At 43.7% G+C, this 15,726-nt stretch overlaps 1 protein-coding gene across 1 annotated transcript in view; it reads left to right on the forward strand.

Annotated features, from left to right (window-relative positions):
- Positions 1 to 979: 979 nt before the first annotated feature.
- LOC140351152 (RING finger protein 122-like) overlaps positions 980 to 15,726 on the forward strand; it is a 30,244-nt gene continuing 15,497 nt past the window's right edge. The window contains exon 1 of the mRNA XM_072436868.1: positions 980 to 1,365. The gene's annotated coding sequence lies outside the window, so the exon portion shown is untranslated. The remainder of the gene's footprint in view (positions 1,366 to 15,726) is intronic.

Here is a 15,726-nt window from a genome sequence, read left to right on the forward strand (position 1 = left end):
TCTGGCACCAGCAGGAGGTCGGTCCATGTTTAGTCCTGACTCTGGCACCAGCAGGAGGTCGGTCCATGTTTAGTCCTGACTCTGGCACCAGCAGGAGGTCGGTCCATGTTTAGTCCTGACTCTGGCACCAGCAGGAGGCCGGTCCATGTTCAGTCCTGACTCTGGCACCAGCAGGAGGCCGGTCCATGTTTAGTCCTGACTCTGGCACCAGCAGGAGGTCGGTCCATGTTTAGTCCTGACTCTGGCACCAGCAGGAGGTCGGTCCATGTTTAGTCCTGACTCTGGCACCAGCAGGAGGCCGGTCCATGTTTAGTCCTGACTCTGGAACCAGCAGGAGGCCGGTCCATGTTTAGTCCTGACTCTGGCACCAGCAGGAGGCCGGTCCATGTTTAGTCCTGACTCTGGCACCAGCAGGAGGCCGGTCCATGTTTAGTCCTGACTCTGGCACCAGCAGGAGGCCGGTCCGTGTTTAAGATAAGATAAGATAAGATATTCCTTTATTGTCCCACATGGGGAAATTTCATTGGTGCAATGCAGGTACAGAAGAACAGATCACTTATAGGAAGTCTGAAAAACACTTTCAGTAGAAGATCTCCTAACTCTGGCACCAGCAGGAGGCCGGTCCATGTTTAGTCCTGACTCTGGCACCAGCAGGAGGCCAGTTCGTGTTTAGTCCTGACTCTGGCACCAGCAGGAGGCCGGTCCAGACTCTGCACCAGCAGGAGGCCGGTGAGGAGGGGAAAGAGAGGGAAAAGGGAGAAAAAGGTGGAAAGGAAAGAGAGAGAGGAGGAAGACAGCGTCGGAAGTAGAGTGAGAGGAGAGAGTTGGAGGGAGGGGGAGAGAGAGAGAGTAGAAGGAGGGAGGGGGAGAGAGATAGAGAGAGAGAGAGTCACATGACCAGGATCTGATTACAGGCGTGAGCTGCACCCGGAGCAGACGGCCGAGGAGCCCAAAAACACCACTTTCACCGGACGATTTCACAGAGACAACGGCACTGACAACGACCCTGACCACGACCCTGACCCTGACTACGATAGAGACTCTTGCGCCGTGTCGGAGTAACCAAAGAGAAAATAAATAATAATTCAAAACGCTAGAATCGCCTCCTTCAGCTGCACCTTTTGCACTTTTGACACACTCAAGCTGGATTTTTGGGACGATTTTTGCACTTTTTCCACAATTTTAACAACATTTTAGACTTTTGCCTGGAGTAAACAACTTGCATTTCCATGGAAACGCACAAAAATCCCATGGACTGAACAGTGTTTTTGGGGAAGGATTTGCAAAGACGTTGAAATGTTGAAGTCATGAGCGCGTTTGGCGAGTTCTGCAGTCGGACCTGAGCCGGACTTTCATGTTTTACACGTAAGTACTTTTCTACTCTACTGTACGTACATTTCAAACTCCATGTACTGCTGTAAATACTGTAGGAGTGCAGGAGTACTTTTGTCGGGGTGAAATGTTCAAACTCGTCGGAGCAGGTCTCAGAACACGTTTGGACTCGGCTGTGAAAGTACTGCCCCTTAAACGCACCGGAAAAAATAAGTATTTGTGTACTTTTGAGTATATTTCGACGACCCGACAATGGAACGAGCATTAAATATCCAAACAACAAGGATTTTCTGACTTGAAATGAGAAAAATAAACATAATAATCATGATAATAAGAACAAAATGTACCTGTTCCTTTGGCAAATCAAGACAAATACTGCTTAGTTCAGTCACTTTTTAAATTTGTCTGTACTTTTTTCCAGTGTTGCCTTAATAAAACATGAACAAAGACTTAAAAGTTCATTAAGAGTGATTCAGGCTTAAGAACTTCATCTAATTAGACTGTTAATGAGCCAGAGTCGCTATAAAGTATTTTTTAAGGCTCTTTATTCAAGTTTTACCTCTGTTTTTATTACTCACTCCTGCTCTTTTTAAATACTCAACTACTACAAACAACTACAGCTACTTTTACCTCCAACTTTGCACAGTCGGGAGTCAAAATACTAAACTTTTCTTCCACTTTTCTATCACTTGTATCCATTTATTGTGCAGGAGTTTTGAGGCCCCGATAAATATGTTGTGTTTTGTCTCGGTCGAGTGTTTAAAGCTTTTGTGACGTGTTTTTATCATTATTTTGACGTGTTTGGTCAGATCGTTCCAGTGGTGAATAATTATCATAGTTTTTCATCTGTCGAGTTGCAGTTTGGGAAGAAAATCTGACAAAAAACAGTTGAAAATGACAAAGTAGTGCAGAATCCCTCTGTGATGTCATCATAAAGCCACATAATAATATTAATTCAACATTATAATAATAATAATACAACATTATAATAATAATAATACAACATAATAATAATACAACATAATAATATTAATACAACATAATAATAATAATAATACAACTTAATATTAATAATAATAATACAACATAATAATATTAATACAACATAATAATAATACAACTGAATATTAATAATAATAATACAACATAATAATATTAATACAACATAATAATAATATTAATACAACATAATAATGATAATAATAATAATACAACATCATAATAATACAACATAATAATAATACAACATAATAATAATAATAATACATAATAATAATACAACAAAATAATATTAATACAACATAATAATAATAATGCAACATAATAATATTAATACAACATAATAATAATAATAATACAACATAATATTAATAAAATTAATAATAATAATAATAATAATAATAATACAACATAATATTAATAATAGTAATAATACAACATAATAGTAATAATAGTAATTAAAGCCGCAAGCGGCAATGATTGGCCCTCGCCACGCCGCCGCCGTTACGCCGCCGACACGCCGCACGAGGAGGGGGCGCTAACGCGCCCCAATTGTCCTTTTATTACATCTACTGCTGAATCTGTGACGCTGTCACATCTTCTCCCCTTTGTTTTACCATCAAAAAGCAATTTTATTTTGAATTCTTGGCAAAAAAGACACCGTGACTCTTTGAATAAAAATGTGGATAACTTTTGATGGGCCACCCCTGAAGCTGAGTCTCACCAAATTTCAGGTTAATAGGGCTAACGCCCTGAGGGGGAGGAGTTCATGAAAGTCTAAAGTGTAAACATGTTCTGGCGATTTCCCCATTGGAATAACATGGAAGGTTTCGGTCATCGTTACGGCAACGCCATAACAATTATGACATGCGTCTCATTGACTTTTTTGATGGGGATGCTAAAATTGAGTTGTGTGTCAAATTTCAGATAATTTCGCAAAACTAAACATTTAACCTCCATATAAAATCTGTAGGGGGCGCTGTGGCGCCAAATTAATTAATTTCACTTCAAGTAGGTTTAGGGCAAAGAGTTTAACAACTGATTCTAATTTGAAGCACTTCGGATTTTATCTGCGCGAACGGCAGAAATGTTAAATTTGGCAGATTTCTGAAATTCTAGCTACAGTTTGCGGCTTCGCCGCTCAGAGACCGTGACAGGTATCAAGGTAATTTGAATAACTTTTGATGTCCCACTCCTCAGTAGCATTTTCACCAAATTTCAGCTTTTTAGAGCCAACGCCCTGGGAGGAGTTCGTAAAAGTACGACATTTGGAAAAACTCCCTAGTCATGCTTAGCCATTTTTGAACCAATATGGCCGACATTTGGTTGGGCGGACGGCGTTGCCGTGATAACATTTTTTACTTCTCTTGTCACCATCTACCTCTGCGCCAAATTTCATGATTCTACGATCAGATTTTTTTTTGGGTCATTTCCCATCTCTCAATGCATTTTTGGTACATTTGGTGGCGCTGACGCGCCAATTTTTTATTTTAGAAAAGGGAAATAGCCAGAATGTAGAGAGGCACGATTTTTAGAGGTGTGTAAATTTTTGTGACTTTTCGTCAATGCTCACTGGGTGAAAAATAGGGGGGTTGGTCCCGAGAAGAAGAAGAAGAAGACGAAAGAAAGAATAATATTCTGATGCGAAAAGAATAATATTCCGATGCGAAAACAATGTTTCCCATCCATACCGCTTGTTCCCTTTCCGGGTCGCGGGTGACTGGAGCCTATCCCAGTGACTTCGGGCCTTAGGCGGGGTACAGTGGCCAACTTGTCGCAGGGCTGACACAGAGACATAGACATTACAGACAGTTCACTCTCACTTTCATTCACTAGGGCCAATTTAGAGTCACCAATTTTGCCTAACACATACATGTCTTTGGACGGTGGGAGGAAGCCGGAGAACCCGGAGAGAACCCACGGTAACACGAGGAGGACAGATAATGTCAGATGAGGGACCGACTGAGTCGAGCTGGACCCACTCTTCAGGCAGATGAGGGATCGACTGAGGCGAACTGGACCCACTCTTCAGGCAGATGAGGGACCGTCGGAGGCGAGCTGGACCCACTCTTCAGGCAGATGAGGGACCGTCCACACAGGGCAGGGACCACTTCATCAGGGGAGGGGCATCTGGGTCCACAGGTCCTCAGGAGTGAGAGAAAGAAAAGAAGGCGGTGAACAGTTTGCAAGTGGAATTAAAAAATAAATATTGTTTGATAGCATAAGTAGTCAGAAGAGGATAGTGCTCAAGCTGCCATACTTCCCCCAGCACAGTTACTCCTAGGGCAGCGTAGCTAAAGCTGCGGGTTTATGTTTCTGTTCCTAACTAGTCTGACTATAAGCGATTTCGAAGAGGAACGTTTTAAGCCTGGACTTAAATGAAGAGACTGTGTCAGCATATTTAACATGGGTCGGGAGCTGATTCCATAACACAGGGGCTTGGTAGCTAAACGCTCTACCTCCTACAGTACTTTTAGAGACTCTTGGGACCACCAGAAGGCCAGCATTCTGAGAGCGAAGAGCTCTGTTTGGATGATATGGTTCTATACTACTACTACTACTACTACTACTACTACTACTACTACTACTACTACTACTACTACTACTACTACTGCAACTGCAACTGTCAGCAATTATATTCAACATCAAAATCTATTTCACAATCTTGAAAGTGAAAGCGGGGTTCAGGGCCCGTCCCTAAACAGGATTGTACTTCTTTTGCCAGACTATTGTGGGTGAAACGGATTGTTTTGTATGATTCTAGAACATTTGTGGTCTTGGTGTGTTTTGTATGATTCTAGAACATTTGTGGTCGTGGTTTGTTTTGTATGATTCTAGAACATTCGTGGTCGTGGTTTGTTTTGTATGATTCTAGAACATTCGTGGTCGTGGTGTGTTTTGTATGATTCTAGAACATTCGTGGTTGTGGTGTGTTTTGTATGATTCTAGAACATTCGTGGTCGTGGTGTGTTTTGTATGATTCTAGAACATTCGTGGTCGTGGTGTGTTTTGTATGATTCTAGAACATTCGTGGTCGTGGTGTGTTTTGTATGATTCTAGAACATTCATGGTCGTGGTTTGTTTTGTATGATTCTAGAACATTCGTGGTCGTGGTTTGTTTTGTATTATTCTAGAACATTCGTGGTCGTGGTGTGTTTTGTATGATTCTAGAACAGTCGTGGTGTGTTTTTTATGATTCTAGAACATTCGTGGTCGTGGTTTGTTTTGTATGATTCTAGAACATTCGTGGTCGTGGTTTGTTTTGTATGATTCTAGAACATTCGTGGTCGTGGTGTGTTTTGTATGATTCTAGAACATTCGTGGTCGTGGTTTGTTTTGTATGATTCTAGAACATTCGTGGTCGTGGTGTGTTTTGTATGATTCTAGAACAGTCGTGGTGTGTTTTTTATGATTCTAGAACATTCGTGGTCGTGGTGTGTTTTGTATGATTCTAGAACATTCGTGGTCGTGGTTTGTTTTGTATGATTCTAGAACATTCGTGGTCGTGGTGTGTTTTGTATGATTCTAGAACATTCGTGGTCGTGGTGTGTTTTGTATGATTCTAGAACATTCGTGGTCGTGGTGTGTTTTGTATGATTCTAGAACATTCATGGTCGTGGTTTGTTTTGTATGATTCTAGAACATTCGTGGTCGTGGTTTGTTTTGTATTATTCTAGAACATTCGTGGTCGTGGTGTGTTTTGTATGATTCTAGAACAGTCGTGGTGTGTTTTTTATGATTCTAGAACATTCGTGGTCGTGGTTTGTTTTGTATGATTCTAGAACATTCGTGGTCGTGGTTTGTTTTGTATGATTCTAGAACATTCGTGGTCGTGGTGTGTTTTGTATGATTCTAGAACATTCGTGGTCGTGGTTTGTTTTGTATGATTCTAGAACATTCGTGGTCGTGGTGTGTTTTGTATGATTCTAGAACAGTCGTGGTGTGTTTTTTATGATTCTAGAACATTCGTGGTCGTGGTGTGTTTTGTATGATTCTAGAACATTCGTGGTCGTGGTTTGTTTTGTATGATTCTAGAACATTCGTGGTCGTGGTGTGTTTTGTATGATTCTAGAACATTCGTGGTCGTGGTTTGTTTTGTATGATTCTAGAACATTCGTGGTCGTGGTGTGTTTTGTATGATTCTAGAACATTCGTGGTCGTGGTGTGTTTTGTATGATTCTAGAACATTCGTGGTCGTGGTGTGTTTTGTATGATTCTAGAACATTCGTGGTCGTGGTGTGTTTTGTATGATTCTAGAACATTCGTGGTCGTGGTGTGTTTTGTATGATTCTAGAAGATTCGTGGTCGTGGTTTGTTTTGTATGATTCTAGAACATTCGTGGTCGTGGTGTGTTTTGTATGATTCTAGAACATTCGTGGTCGTGGTGTGTTTTGTATGATTCTAGAACATTCATGGTCGTGGTTTGTTTTGTATGATTCTAGAACATTCGTGGTCGTGGTGTGTTTTGTATGATTCTAGAACATTCGTGGTCGTGGTGTGTTTTGTATGATTCTAGAACATTCGTGGTCGTGGTGTGTTTTGTATGATTCTAGAACATTCATGGTCGTGGTTTGTTTTGTATGATTCTAGAACATTCGTGGTCGTGGTTTGTTTTGTATTATTCTAGAACATTCGTGGTCGTGGTGTGTTTTGTATGATTCTAGAACAGTCGTGGTGTGTTTTTTATGATTCTAGAACATTCGTGGTCGTGGTTTGTTTTGTATGATTCTAGAACATTCGTGGTCGTGGTTTGTTTTGTATGATTCTAGAACATTCGTGGTCGTGGTGTGTTTTGTATGATTCTAGAACATTCGTGGTCGTGGTTTGTTTTGTATGATTCTAGAACATTCGTGGTCGTGGTGTGTTTTGTATGATTCTAGAACATTCGTGGTCGTGGTGTGTTTTGTATGATTCTAGAACATTCGTGGTCGTGGTGTGTTTTGTATGATTCTAGAACATTCGTGGTCGTGGTGTGTTTTGTATGATTCTAGAACATTCGTGGTCGTGGTGTGTTTTGTATGATTCTAGAACATTCGTGGTCGTGGTGTGTTTTGTATGATTCTAGAACATTCGTGGTCGTGGTGTGTTTTGTATGATTCTAGAACATTCGTGGTCGTGGTGTGTTTTGTATGATTCTAGAACATTCGTGGTCGTGGTTTGTTTTGTATGATTCTAGAAGATTCGTGGTCGTGGTTTGTTTTGTATGAATCTAGAACATTCGTGGTCGTGGTGTGTGTGATGTCATTGCTGTCGCCAGTGTTTCATGCAGAAATCTAACCTTGTGTAAGTTTTATGACGTCAGAATGTAAAACACGTGGCTCGTCGTTCCGGTTACAAACAAACTGTAGATTTTGCACAGAAGATGAATATGAAACGGCTCATTTCAGTTCAGATTATTTCGTTTCAGTCGCACTTCACGCCTCACGATTTAACGATTATTCACAATTATTCAGACCAAAAACAGTGAAATCTTTCATTTTCCTTCATTCTCGTGGTCCAGTTTGTGAGCGGCTTTAACAAACTGAACTTTCTGAGAGACAAAATAAAGATGAATGTGACAAAAACGACAAGATAAAAAAGTTTGCATTTAGGTCTTTTTTTTGACAATAGATTTAATTAAATATACATCATTTTGCTTCTAAAATTGTCATGATTTTTGTTATTTTCTTTTGCTCTTCACGATGACATTGTTACGATTATTGAGAAACTGAACTTTCTGAAAGCCAAACTAAAGATAAATGTGACAAAAACAGCCAGATAAATAATGGTTTGAACTGAAAATTTAACTTAATTTTGCTTCTAAAATTGTCACGATTATTATTTTTCCAAGTTTTCATTACGACGATGCAAAACTATAATTACATAAAGTTTTATAGCAAACTCGTCTTTATTCTGAGATATTTGTGTCCATTTGAAAACCATGAGAGTAAATCTCTTGTGTGTTTATGAACTTTTGGAACAGCTGAGTTTTGAACTAGATTTTGCTCAAACACGACTCAAACTCATATTTACTTTCCTTGTTTTTCTTTGTCCTCGTGAGCACTTTTGTCTGCAGCGTTTGAGTTCACGCGGGACAAAAACACAGTCACTTCAAACTTACAGGTCAGCTCTGCGAAGAGGCGAGCCCACTCACTGTAAGAAGACGCGTTTTTCCGAGGCGTTTTCTTCCAATAAAAACGCAAATAGGTACGTAAGAAAAGCAACTTGATGAATTTAAAGGATCGAAGATGACACCAAAATACTGTCGATTTTGTTTTACGTTCGCGGTTGTCGAGGTTACCAGATTCTGTGCGAACTCGTGATACAGACAGAACTTTCCACTCGACTTCAGATCTGTGGATTTGGGACTAAAAACTCCTGACATGGACACGATAAATGGAAACTTCTGGAACTTTCTTCTGCAAAAATGACACAAACTGGACCAACACTGTAGAAAACTGGAAAAAATGACATTCAATTTGGAAAATGGGAAAATTTAACAATCTTTTGACCACTTTTGTTGTGATTTATTTTCATATGATTTTATTTTACTGTCATGTCTTTTATTTTGTTCATCTATTTTAAACTTTCTGCTTTTTCATTGTGTCGTGTTTTGTTCAGTTGTGATTTATTTTATTTATTTTATTACTTTGTTGAGTAGATGTAGAGAGAAATGGCCGGACTACATCTGAAAATGTTGGGACAATAGTTTGCGTGGCATTATCAATAATCTGATAATATAATAATTTAGATAACAATCAAATGTAAACAAACAAACTTTAGCCTTTGTTCTATTTCTAGAACGTGTTCAGCGCGTTCAGGCTGATGGAGGCGGAGCCAGTTTTGTGTTTCATTAAGTCAATAAACGCCATTTATATTATATTAATGACTACGTTCCTCATCCGACCACAAAACAAACATTTCATATATCTGCAGCTGATTATGTACTTCTGACTTAGTAGTACAATTAGTAGTACAACACACAGTTTGTACATGATTTACATTAAAGTCGTCGTAGAATAAGTATCAGAAGAAACATAAAATGAACCACAAAAGTACAGAAATATATCATGTATACACTTGTCTCTCTCTTTTTTAAAGGTCATTTTAACAGTTTTAATACCGTATTTTCTGGACTATAAGTCGCACTTTTGGCTGGGGTGCGACTTATACTTATACTTATATACTTATACTCCGGAGCGACTTATATCTGATATTATTTGTTATTTTCACACTTGCAACCGCATTTCATACTCCAGTGCAACTTATATACGTTTTTTTCTTCTCTATTATGCATTTTTTGGCTGGTGCGACTTATAGTGCGGAAAATACGGTAATAAACGATGAACTTTATATTCTAAGTTGGCATTTCTCCAAATTAACACTTGTTTTTTGAAGTTTCCATGGGAGTCGTGGTCAGTTTCTTGCTCATTATCAATGATTCACAGACTTCACTAAGATTACTGCTGCGTGTCTCACATTCACTGTACTGAACACGGGCTGCAGTCTCCTGAACACAGCTGACATGTACTGAACACGAGCTGCAGCCTCCTGAACACAGCAGACATGTACTGAACACGAGCTGCAGCCTCCTGAACACAGCAGACATGTACTGAACACGAGCTGCAGCCTCCTGAACACAGCTGACATGTACTGAACACGAGCTGCAGCCTCCTGAACACAGCTGACATGTACTGAACACGAGCTGCAGCCTCCTGAACACAGCAGACATGTACTGAACACGAGCTGCAGCCTCCTGAACACAGCTGACATGTACTGAACACGAGCTGCAGCCTCCTGAACACAGCAGACGTGCACTGAACACGAGCTGCAGCCTCCTGAACACAGCAGACATGTACTGAACACGAGCTGCAGCCTCCTGAACACAGCTGACATGTACTGAACACGAGCTGCAGCTTCCTGAACACAGCAGACATGTACTGAACACGAGCTGCAGCCTCCTGAACACAGCAGACATGTACTGAACACGAGCTGCAGCCTCCTGAACACAGCAGACATGTACTGAACACGAGCTGCAGCCTCCTGAACACAGCAGACATGTACTGAACACGAGCTGCAGCCTCCTGAACACAGCAGACATGTGCTGAACACGAGCTGCAGCCTCCTGAACACGAGCTGCAGCCTCCTGAACATGAGCTGCAGCCTCCTGAACACAGCAGACATGTACTGAGCACAAGCTGCAGCCTCCTGAACGCGAGCTGCAGCCTCCTGAACACAGCAGACATGCACTGAACACGAGCTGCAGCCTCCTGAACACAGCAGACATGTACTGAACACGAGCTGCAGCCTCCTGAACACAGCAGACATGCACTGAACACGAGCTGCAGCCTCCTGAACACAGCAGACATGTACTGAACACGAGCTGCAGCCTCCTGAACACAGCAGACATGTACTGAACACGAGCTGCAGCCTCCTGAACACAGCTGACATGTACTGAACATGAGCTGCAGCCTCCTGAACACAGCAGACATGTACTGAACACGGGCTGCAGCCTCCTGAACATGAGCTGCAGCCTCCTGAACACAGCAGACATGCACTGAACACGAGCTGTAGCCTCCTGAACGCAGCAGACATGTACTGAACACGAGCTGCAGCCTCCTGAACACAGCAGACATGTACTGAACACGAGCTGCAGCCTCCTGAACACAGCAGACATGTACTGAACACGAGCTGCAGCCTCCTGAACACAGCAGACATGTACTGAACACGAGCTGCAGCCTCCTGAACACAGCAGACATGCGCTGAACACGAGCTGCAGCCTCCTGAACACGAGCTGCAGCCTCCTGAACATGAGCTGCAGCCTCCTGAACACAGCAGACATGTACTGAACACAAGCTGCAGCCTCCTGAACACGAGCTGCAGCCTCCTGAACACAGCAGACATGTACTGAACACGAGCTGCAGCTTCCTGAACACAGCAGACATGTACTGAACACGAGCTGCAGCCTCCTGAACACAGCAGACATGTACTGAACACGAGCTGCAGCCTCCTGAACACAGCAGACATGTACTGAACACGAGCTGCAGCCTCCTGAACACAGCAGACATGTACTGAACACGAGCTGCAGCCTCCTGAACACAGCAGACATGCGCTGAACACGAGCTGCAGCCTCCTGAACACGAGCTGCAGCCTCCTGAACATGAGCTGCAGCCTCCTGAACACAGCAGACATGTACTGAGCACAAGCTGCAGCCTCCTGAACACGAGCTGCAGCCTCCTGAACACAGCAGACATGTACTGAACACGAGCTGCAGCCTCCTGAACACAGCAGACATGCACTGAACACGAGCTGCAGCCTCCTGAACACAGCAGACATATACTGAACACGAGCTGCAGCCTCCTGAACACAGCAGACATGTACTGAACACGAGCTGCAGCCTCCTGAACACAGCTGACATGTACTGAACACGAGCTGCAGCCTCCTGAACACAGCAGACATGTACTGAACACGAGCTGCAGCCTCCTGAACACAGCAGACATGTACTGAACACGAGCTGCAGCCTCCTGAACACAGCAGACATGCGCTGAACACGAGCTGCAGCCTCCTGAACACGAGCTGCAGCCTCCTGAACATGAGCTGCAGCCTCCTGAACACAGCAGACATGTACTGAACACAAGCTGCAGCCTCCTGAACACGAGCTGCAGCCTCCTGAACACAGCAGACATGTACTGAACACGAGCTGCAGCTTCCTGAACACAGCAGACATGTACTGAACACGAGCTGCAGTCTCCTGAACACAGCAGACATGTACTGAACACGAGCTGCAGCCTCCTGAACACAGCAGACATGTACTGAACACGAGCTGCAGCCTCCTGAACACAGCAGACATGCGCTGAACACGAGCTGCAGCCTCCTGAACACAGCTGACATGTACTGAACACGAGCTGCAGCCTCCTGAACACAGCAGACATGTACTGAACACGAGCTGCAGCCTCCTGAACACAGCAGACATGCGCTGAACACGAGCTGCAGCCTCCTGAACACGAGCTGCAGCCTCCTGAATATGAGCTGCAGCCTCCTGAACACAGCAGACATGCGCTGAACACGAGCTGCAGCCTCCTGAACACGAGCTGCAGCCTCCTGAACACAGCAGACATGCGCTGAACACGAGCTGCAGCCTCCTGAACACGAGCTGCAGCCTCCTGAACACAGCAGACATGTACTGAACACGAGCTGCAGCCTCCTGAACACAGCAGACATGTACTGAACACGAGCTGCAGCTTCCTGAACACAGCAGACATGTACTGAACACGAGCTGCAGTCTCCTGAACACAGCAGACATGTACTGAACACGAGCTGCAGCCTCCTGAACACAGCAGACATGTACTGAACACGAGCTGCAGCCTCCTGAACACAGCAGACATGTACTGAACACGAGCTGCAGCCTCCTGAACACAGCAGACATGCGCTGAACACGAGCTGCAGCCTCCTGAACACGAGCTGCAGCCTCCTGAACATGAGCTGCAGCCTCCTGAACACAGCAGACATGTACTGAGCACAAGCTGCAGCCTCCTGAACACGAGCTGCAGCCTCCTGAACACAGCAGACATGTACTGAACACGAGCTGCAGCCTCCTGAACACAGCAGACATGTACTGAACACGAGCTGCAGCCTCCTGAACACAGCAGACATGCAATGAACACGAGCTGCAGCCTCCTGAACACAGCAGACATGTACTGAACACGAGCTGCAGCCTCCTGAACACAGCAGACATGTACTGAACACGAGCTGCAGCCTCCTGAACACAGCTGACATGTACTGAACATGAGCTGCAGCCTCCTGAACACAGCAGACATGTACTGAACACGGGCTGCAGCCTCCTGAACACGAGCTGCAGCCTCCTGAACACAGCAGACATGTACTGAACACGAGCTGCAGCCTCCTGAACACAGCAGACATGTACTGAACACGAGCTGCAGTCTCCTGAACACAGCAGACATGTACTGAACACGAGCTGCAGCCTCCTGAACACAGCAGACATGTACTGAACACGAGCTGCAGCCTCCTGAACACAGCAGACATGTACTGAACACGAGCTGCAGTCTCCTGAACACAGCAGACATGTACTGAACACGAGCTGCAGCCTCCTGAACACAGCAGACATGTACTGAACACGAGCTGCAGCCTCCTGAACACAGCAGACATGTACTGAACACGAGCTGCAGCCTCCTGAACACAGCAGACATGTACTGAACACGAGCCGCAGCCTCCTGAACACAGCAGACATGTACTGAACACGAGCCGCAGCCTCCTGAACACAGCAGACATGCGCTGAACACAAGCCGCAGCCTCCTGAACACAGCAGACATGTACTGAACACGAGCTGCAGCCTCCTGAACACAGCAGACATGTACTGAACACGAGCCGCAGCCTCCTGAACACAGCAGACATGTACTGAACACAAGCCGCAGCCTCCTGAACACAGCAGACATGTACTGAACACCACTCACTTGTGTTTTTTTCTTTCATTAATAACAGAAGATTTAATTGTTGTTGTACCGTTGAGCATGATAAAGAGAGTCCTGTTATCTCTATGTATACTTAACACTGATATTTTGGTTATTTTACTTACTGTGAACAAAACAAAATACTTTATGCCTGCAACTGAAGCTTTAGCGCTCAGTAAATTCCTGTTTTCACCTGCCCCCTATCCCCGCCCACATCCCTGTACTTAGTTATATATGTATTTGAGTTCTAAACTTCGTGGCGTCCCTGGAGTCGTGCCTCGTCTCTCGTGTCGTTCCATATCTGTCTAATTGAAATCATGAGCAGCTTCTTCACACTGGAATCTGAGAAATGCACAAACAACATGTGATGTTTGTGCCGTGACATCGCCGCCTCTGTCATTCAAATGTGCCAATACTGACGGACAGAAACGCCGTTACAGACGATTACAGACAATAACCACAATGACCACGTGCTGCTGTTCAGACGGTCATGTTGTGATGGAAGTTTTATGGACAAAATAATTTCATATTGATGACTAAAGGCGCAGTATGTGTCTCCGTGATCGTCTAAAGGGAAATGTTCACACAGGATCGCATTAAAGTCTTATAAATACCTGGCAAAAAACACCAACAGTGGAAACAGTGGATGGATACCTTTGGGACAGACGTTTGGCAGCAGCAAGAACAGAACGATGAACATTTATAAACAAAAAATAACATATTTACTGGACAATGGACGAAATGGACCAACTTTTATTCTTGACACTGTTTTTTGTCTCTTTGTGTCACGTTCTGTGTCTTTGCTTCTTGTTTTATATTTTAAAAACCCACGTAAACTTAAAAAGCATCTGTCCTGTCCGTGGAAATAGTGCAGTTTAAAGAAACACTGCGGAACATTCTTGGCAAAGCTAGAACGTTGCCACGGAGACGGAGAAGTTGACGAACGCTCAGAAAAGGACATTTTCGGTTCAATGTCGACGTTTTGAGGGCCCGTTCCAAAGCAGTGGCGAGTATTTTAAATTGTCGATCGCTATGGCAACGGTCCCAGGTTCTCCCGCTCCGGAGCCCACGGATTGTTGTTTTGCAGGGCGTGATTGTAAGTGTGCGGTGGATGAGTGCTTCTTTGTGATCTCATACTTGGCACAACAAACCGTGAACAAAAGGGCTTTGGTTTAGGCGGAGCGGCTCGCACGGCGGCTCGCGGAGCGGCTCGCACGGCGGCTCGCGGAGCGGCTCGCACGGCGGCTCGCGGAGTGGCTCGCACGGCGGCTCGCGGAGCGGCTCGTATGGCGGCTCGCACGCCCGCTCTCATGCCGGCTCGTAGCAGAGCCGCTCATAGCAAAGCACCTCGTAGCAGAGCCGCTGATTTTCCCTAAAGCAATTTCACATTTTTTTCACATTTTTTTCACAATTTCTCAACTTTTTCTAACATTTTCTCCCAACAGATGGAGCATTTGTTGGTTTTGATGATTCCTTTCTCAGAGTTGTCTGTAATTTCACAAAAATGTTTGATTTGTCTGAAAATGTGTAGAAAACATACTGACATTATCTACAGAACAATTAGGTTTAAATATAAAGACATTTGAAACATGAACAGACGACAAATATGTCAAGAACAATCACACGACGAGCCTGACACCGACGCAGCAGAGATGAGTTCATTCAAAAATATATACTTGCTTTTTCTTTTCTTTTTTAGAACATAGAACAAAGAAGTTATCATTATTTTAAAAACAACAGAACAAAAAAACACAGAATGAGCAGGACCAGTGAGAACATAAGGTAAGTCCAGGAGTAAAATGAGGGAGTGCCATTTAAAATAATAATCATTTAGCATTTTTGACCATTTTGTCCATTCTTTTTCAAGTTATTTTCCACTTTTCCACGCGTTTGTCGTTATGAATGGAGATGATTTCAGAAGCAAAGTGAACGTGGCACAAACAGACAG

This window comes from Eucyclogobius newberryi, unplaced genomic scaffold, assembly GCF_026437365.1.
Source record: "Eucyclogobius newberryi isolate DKJ021-1_F unplaced genomic scaffold, fEucNew1.0.hap1 SCAF_8, whole genome shotgun sequence".
Lineage (NCBI taxonomy): Eukaryota > Metazoa > Chordata > Actinopteri > Gobiiformes > Gobiidae > Eucyclogobius > Eucyclogobius newberryi.